This window comes from Antennarius striatus, chromosome 9 (assembly GCF_040054535.1).
Source record: "Antennarius striatus isolate MH-2024 chromosome 9, ASM4005453v1, whole genome shotgun sequence".
Taxonomy (NCBI): domain Eukaryota; kingdom Metazoa; phylum Chordata; class Actinopteri; order Lophiiformes; family Antennariidae; genus Antennarius; species Antennarius striatus.
In genome coordinates this window covers 7,754,209-7,762,500 of record NC_090784.1, presented here as the reverse complement: position 1 = coordinate 7,762,500, position 8,292 = coordinate 7,754,209, and positions in this window count along the sequence as shown.

Below are 8,292 nucleotides of genomic sequence, written 5' to 3'. Positions count from 1 at the left end.
GCTGAGAGTTCATACCTGCAGTGTGGAGCAGATCACAGCATGAATTTGTTTCGGGATGTTGCAAAGTAGTTCCAAGACGGCTGACCTTCCTCTCAGCATTCTCTTCCTCATTCAAGTGGACCAGTGCAGCTTCTGTGAGTACGCTCATCACCACCTCTATTTGACCTGTGGAGAAGAAGAATCACTGGATTACCTTGATGTCATCAGGTAAATAGCTACTTAGATTTAAAATAATCTGAGATTAAACATTGACATGTGACATCACAGCTGATCCTTACACAAGCTCCCTGTCTCCATCAGTATTACTAACTACAAAGTGTGTATCCAAAGACATAGAGGGAGCTGCTGCTGGAAACATCCAATTTGTGTCAATGTGGATAGGTTGTAACCTCTGTCATAGCAAAATGACAGAACAGCGCCTTCATTTAAAAAAAAAAAAAAGAAACTGAAATTGAAGAAACCAGAAATGAGATGAACACCTTTACAGACCCCACTAAGTATACATGAAATGTAATTTATTTTTGTTTAATTATTAAGATATAGATTAACCATACCCACTATGAAGTCTGTTACATATGGAAGTAAGCCTATAGGCTTCTTTTAGTGGGGGGGGGGGAGTAAGTTACAAAAAATATTAATTTGCGAACAAGCTGATTTATGGATTCATTTGAAGTCAGATCATAGAATGTAAGAAATCAAACCAGCCTATTTCTACATTTTCTTTCAACTAAAATTCTCCCACCTACATGTATGTAATATATTAAGTGCAGCATACTCGACTCTGGTAAGAGTAATTGCTTGTAGCTGCAGGCTCTGGTTGAAATCCAAAGCGGATCAATAGCTCTAACACAGGACGGAAAACACTCTCCTTCTCAGGTTGATTAGTATTTCACTGTCACAGATTCACCAAGCAGAAAAAAAAAAACCCCCATGAATTTGACATTTAACTATTTCAGCAACTGGAGATGTGTGAGTTGACTTCATTTATCAACACGCACAACTCCACAGAGCGGCATCACAAATGGACAACACAATTTAGATGCTCGTCTTAAAAATACAATTTGGTCTGTTTGTCCCATACAATAACGTCCCAGGAAGAACATGTAGCTAAGACTTACTGAGTCGTGAATAAATACCTCTAATCGACGTACAAAAGCATGTTCTACTAATGAAATCAACACGACAGGATATTTTCTCTGCTGCTTGAGTCGTGTTGCTGTTATTGAAGGATTCTCTTCCTGAGGTGTTCTCGTCATCTCTGTCCACGCAGACAGATTCAGGCCTGATCAGAGCCACGTGACGCATGTCCAAAGTTAGACTTCTCTCTACACAAAAAGCAAGTGTTAAATAAAAATGAATTAAATAAACCACATTCCTCACTGGGGAGGACTGTGGTGTTATTTTCTGTTCCAATAGATCTTTATTTAGAATGTGGATGTAGCGTGTGGGTTTATTTTTGTGAGTAAAGGTACAACAATGCAGACACTAGAAAGCAATTAAACTAGCCTGCTGTCAGAGGGATGCACTGTTCACTGTCAAGATGCCTTATAACTAAATAAACAGATTGCTCTACTTTGGGCTGTTCAGTCAAACAAAGACCTGTTTTTGCTGTTAATGTGATCTGACAACTCAACTGACTCATACGAAAACTGTTATAGTCGCTCATGGATATGTTCATAATGTTATTCTAATAAGAGCAGCTGCCATCACTATCACATTATCAAATCACACAATAACCCAACCTACAAAAACATCTCTGAACTTCTCCCATATTGATCAATCCAACATGATTTATAGCAGCAAAATTTATCAAAACTAAAATGACTCTGATGTTGTGCTGAAAAAGCATGAAGCATGTACGTGTAAATAAGTTCTTATGAGTGTTCTATACTGGGTAGACATACTGACCGCTAAGACTATAAATGACATTGTCTAACTGGCTGTTAGTTGAGTTGTAGTTTAGTTTTAACTGCATTCACAACACAACAAAACAACACTAAACATTCTACTGACTTTGACATGGTGCTTATTTAAAAAACGGAGCAGCAAAGGATCAAAATATATTCAATCACTCTGCAAAGGTATTTCAAATGATTTCAATTAAAAGTATTTGGATCTTGTCATGGCCAGATGACACTGGCTGTTGACATCCAATCGCAGGCCAGACACACAACTCAGCAGGATTATTTTACGGGATAACCCATGATGAGTCAATGAGAAGACAACATACAGAAACAGTAATATACTCATCGATGTTGCACCACCATTTGGTTATGAAGACCACAGTAATAATAATAATATTCAACCAAGTCAACAACACAAGCGAAGCGGAGCCTGTGCTGATTGGTAAATAGCAGGTAGCTGATTAAATCCCTTGTTGTATGGAGACCCTAACACAACTTCACTCTGCAATTTAGAAATCAGCACATTTTCAAAACACATAGAAACACAACACATACAATATCAACAAGCTTGACCTGTCATGTAAACTCAAATAAAGACTTACAAACCATCAGGGGTTTGGACACATTCTGGGAATGCAAACAGTTCACAAAATATAAAATTGTAAAGAGAAATGTGAGCACTTACAACCTAGGCCCTTTTATTCACAAAACTGAGAACAAATAACATGAAAATGTTTAATGTGTACATTCTAAAGCTATGTTTGCAACTGAGGACCACAGTTATTACCAACGCAGACTGCTTAGAGATGACGTAACCACTGTCGCATTAGGAATATCATCAGTAACATAAAGAAGAAGAAACATAAGGTCCTGCTCCGGCCTCCAGTCAGACTTGACTTCAGATTGTTAAGAAGCAAACTGACCTGAACTCTTCTGATTTTTTCCTCCATGTTGACCTGTGAAAGTGACAGAGGTTTACTGGTGATGTGAGAGCAGAGCAATCTGATCTCAGTGTGTTTGAATTATTATAATATGGTTATGCTCTGTGTGTGTGCATGTGTAACTGAGTAACTGAATTGTTATCAAAAAGGAAAACAAACCTAACTAGTCAAATTTAAAAATGTCGAATATCATTTTAAGACCAGGGGCAATAATCTATGAGTGAAAACATTGGGCCTTTGTCCTATTTTGGAGTAAGACTGTAGGTTTAAAATAGACACCGTATAATGCTTTTCAGAATTGTCTATTTATAAACCATTGCAAATTGAGGTCTGTGGGGAATCAACAGGATGGATGGTTCAGAGCGTGGCAGCATTACAAGAGTAGGAAAGATTTCTGAGAAAAAACTCTCTCCTTAACCGAAAACACAATGAATTGATATAGTTTCTGGTTTAAATTATGGAATTTTATCAGATAATGCAGTTGGTTAACATTCTTTAAACAAAGTGAGCTAGGGCATGGTCTCACCATCCACTTGGCAAAGGTTCTTGGTTAAAAATCTGTGTGCAATAGGATCCATGCTCTATATTGATGTGATTCTACGTATATTTTCAATACAGTACGCCCTCATTCTTTGTGATTAATGCGTTCCAGGAACCACACACGATTAACAAATTCCGCGATTGAGCACCAAACTATTTATCTTGTTATTTACGGTATTTTAAACGTTGATGAACCCTCTCCATACTGATATTAAACCACCTTCTATCTGTATTACCTTCTCCCACACTCTTATCGACTGTTTAAAGCACTTTTGTGTCTCACGTAAGTCCCAGACTCACGGAACATAGCGCACTTCTGGATGCCGTCAGCCAATAGAATGCACGTACGGTATCATGTGACTGCCTACCAAAAATCTGCGAGCGTTGATGCGCGAATGCGCGAGAGCAAACTGTGCATCCATCCACTCAACCAATCTGTCTTTGATGAACTCTACCGCTGAGGGAGGCAATCACTACAGCTTCTGTCTTCAGAGTTCAGCCTTTAGTCTGATGGAACATACAAAAGCACATCCAGCCTGTTAGCAGGAAATCTGTCACTACTGTCTACAGTATTTAGACAGAACCAAAAATAGACTTGCTGGACTTATGACAGGACTTCTTTTTGTCCCTGTGTGTGAAACTATATAATTAATTTACATAACTATCCTGGAAATGCAACACAAACGGTAGAAATATCAAATATTTACTAAAATAATTTATTAAACTAATGATGTGTACTAAAAATAATAATAAGGAAGACAGAGCATTGTGACACCAGTGATGCCACAGGACATTTTTAGTGATCAGACACATATATACTCAATGTGGAAGAAGAATTACAGAATTCCTTACGTACTGTTTTCTATATTTAATGGCTATTTTCGATGCATATTAAAAGAAAGAAGGTAACATTGGCACAGAGGTAGTTCGATTCCTGTGAAACTTTCATATAGGTCAAAAGAAACACCAACGATAGGTGGCGGATAAATCCCGAGAAGTGTTCTGAAGACACGTGGAGCTCCAGACGACAACTAAATTACAGGGACAATCACACCTTAATTTCCTGACAACTTGCTCACAAGTCAGTCGAACAATAAACACGAGTCTTTCTCAAGATCCTGCTCTGAGCGTTTGTGTCTAAATACTCCCGATGCATCTATTTCCTTATGAAAAACACACAGTGTGCTAGTCAGTGTAACGCCTAATGTTTAAACCCTTAGATTCACTGTCACCACAGAAGCTCTTGGGTTCATATCCTTACATAATCATCTTACCACAGGACTTTCTACATTCTGCCTCTACATTTTCATAAATCAAAAGTGAGCCATCTACTCATGTGAGATTATAAGAACTTTGTTTAGAAGTGTCTTTTATTTCTCATTTAAATTAATCCCACCCTCATACTTCTACCTTTACCTTGATCAAACTGTCAAACACTTCAACCTCATACTTTTTACTTCGATAATCTCATCCCTCTGCCCCATCTCCTCACCCACATGCACCACACACTCTCTCTGGGAATCTCATGCTGCCTCCCTATCACCTCTGTGCTAGCTTTTTACTTCCTATTTTGCTTTCCTGGCTCTATCCTCCTCTTCCTTTCTCTTTTTATGTTTTTTTTCTGTTTTTATGTTCTCCCTCCATATCTATGCCTTTTTCTCTTTTTGCTCCCTCTGTCTTCATTCCCCAGGGGGTATTATCTCAGTCGGAGGCAAATCTGCCCATTATAAACCTCATCTCCTCTCTCTCTCTTTCTCTCTCTCTCTCTCTCTCACACACACACACACACACACACACACACACACACACACGCGCGCGCGCGCACACACACACGCACACGCACAAGTAAACAGGGGGATAACCACAAATACATTCACACAAGCACATAAAACACCTTCCTATTCTGCTCTTCTTCACTGTCTATTCCGTTGCTTCCCAACACACACACACACACACACACACACACACACACACACACACACACACACACACACACACACACACACACACACACACACAAACACACCTACACACTCACACACTACCCTTCCCCTCCTCTCTCTGTCACACCTTAAAAAGCCAATTATACACACTTCCTCCCTTCTCCTCTTCTCTTCTCTCCTCCTCTCCCTCTCCCTCCTTTCGTGCTATTGCCACACTGATCTGGAGTGAACTGCAACTAAGAGAAAGACTAAGGGGAGAGAGAAGGATAGAGGAAGACCCCAAAATAGAAGATGGGGAAGAAGATGGGGAGAAGGGAAGAAAAAGGCAAATCGAAATTTTTTTTTTTTAAAAAGGTGAGTAGATGAAGACAATTAAATGGAAAATACACAGTATAGAAGAAAATGGAAGGACAAGAGGAAAAGAACAAGTTCATATAATGAAAAGGGACAGAAAGAAGAAGGAGAGGAGAGATGAGATAGCGTTAATTGCCCGGCGAGTATTAGTGCTGGGCTGACAGTTTCTTGTTGGGAGCAGAGCTGATTGGATGATAATGATGCTGACTACTGAACTGCCATACTGCTGACCCAATGGAACTACAGGGAGAGTAAGGGGTGATGGTGGAGGTGGACTTGGGATGAGGAGGAAAGGAAGAATGACAAAATAATGATTGAAAGAAAGACACAAAAGAAGTTAAAGCGCTAAACAGAAATTGAGAAGTAAGTAGTTTTGGTTTGCATTTTGATTGGCAATGAGAACCGTAATTACTATGTTGAACTGTGGGCCTGGAACACACACACACACACACACACACACACACACACACACACACACACACACACACACACACACACACACACACACACACACACACACACACACACACACACACACACACACACACACACTGTACACTATGGGCCCCATTACTCCGTTCTTCTGGTTAATTCTTCTGGTCTTTAATCACAAACTAACTCTTTGGTGCTGAAATGACATAAAAAGGACCTGGATTCCACTGGAGTCAACTGACTGGAAATTTTAATGCAGCTGAGATTCACCACAGGTAAAGAAAGAAACCCATTGACCTGCCTGTATGCACACACAAACAAGGCCAGATTGTTGACAAAAAAACAAGCATTATATTACAGGGTTGCCAGGCTAGGAAAAAGAAGATGTCAGCAAGTAACATAACAGTAACTAATGCTGGAGGACATCATTCTGACACCCCGGGTCATCGTCAGGAGGGTGTCTGGGATGTAACTCACACATTAATATTACTGTAAGAGACTGTACACAAAAGAAAAAAATAAAGAAGAACATCATTTTTCAAAACGGAACCATTAAATTTGTGTCCCGACTACATGCAGACATACGGCCCCGTGTTGATTTGGTGGCTCCAGGTCCAACATTGTGTCCTCATTCAGCATGTCAGCATTTTGAACAATGAAAACCCAAAGGCGAGCACACAAACCTGAATCCAAAATCAGAAACTTCAGTTCTGTTTCTGTTTATGAAACTATCTTTTAGTTCACCACATATGTCTCATATGCTTTGTAGTAAGACAACTAGGGGTTTTAGGTCTTCAGCTCAATGAAGCCCAACAAGCCCTGAAAGCTCTACCCCTGAAGGCTGCACCACAAATGCATTAAGGGAACCTGATTCTATGTGACAAAGCCAGACTAGCTGTGAAGTTATCCCTGTGGACAAACCCCAGGAGCTGTTCTAAACAGCTTCTATTGGGGCACGATTACAAATCTGTTGCTAGGACACACCACATAGCGTAGAGGGTCAATAGCAGCTTTGTGAGTCACACATCACAGACGTCAACAGAAAAGAATATTAAAAAATTATTTGATTAAAGACTGATTGTTTACATTGATCAACATATTTTTGTGTCAAAATGGACATTTTTGTCCTTTTCCGTACAGCTGTGGACACGGCTGAACAGCCATGAGTGGAGTCAGTTCAATAGAGTGCAGCTATCTTTCCGACGTCATCAAGACAGTTACTTGAAATATTCATTTTCAAATGGTCCTTTTGGTGTTCCTGCAGGACAGTGTTCCACTGTGTGATGTATAACATCTGACAGGTGCTAATTTCCATTGTCAGATGCACAAAGATGTTTCTAAATGTGTTCACTTGGGATACAGAGACAGCAAAGTAATCATGGGATATACTAAGAATTGTTTTCTGCAGCATTTAGCCAGAACATTTTTAAATAAATGAACTCAGTCTACTAGAACATGTTGTAGCTGTTACTTTGATAATAGACTGGCTTTGAAGAGAAACATAGAACAAGACTGTTCCCTCCACTTTTCCTTGTTTCTCTTATTTGTTCAAATCTCCCTTTTCCAGTTCCTTCCCTTCCCTTATTTTTAGTCTTTTCTCTACCTTACAAAACTTCTTCTATAAAAAAGTAATTCCCTTCTCCTCTTTCCTGCCCTCATTTCATTATTTGATCTTCTGTGAGACACACCAGCTCTGCCTGAGGGGTCTGTGAGCATCAGTGTCATCATGTGCAGTCGCCTGAGGCTAAGGACAATGACATCAGTTTACATCTAGAACAACCTGTTTGTCACTGACAGCAACTTCATTCATTTTGATCAGTTTCGAAAAATTTAATGTTAAAATACTTTTGAGGACATCGGTGCATCCACGGGATTGGAGAGGTATCCACAAAACTGTGTAAGGAAAACATTTGACTTCAATCCATTCTACTTACGTACATGTCTGCTTCCTCAGGCACAGCGAACAACCAGTTTGTGAACCACAGTCTAACCAGCGTCCCAAAGTCCTTTCATGTCTGAAACAAAACTACTTCATCATCTAGACAAATACAATTAGGTGAGCTTCTCCGTGACAGGCTGATCACAAATAAAATGTGTAATCAATCCAGATCACAGTGTTTTAGGCGCCATAAATCAATCCAAATGTGAGCAATACTGACAGCATTAATGGATCCTGAC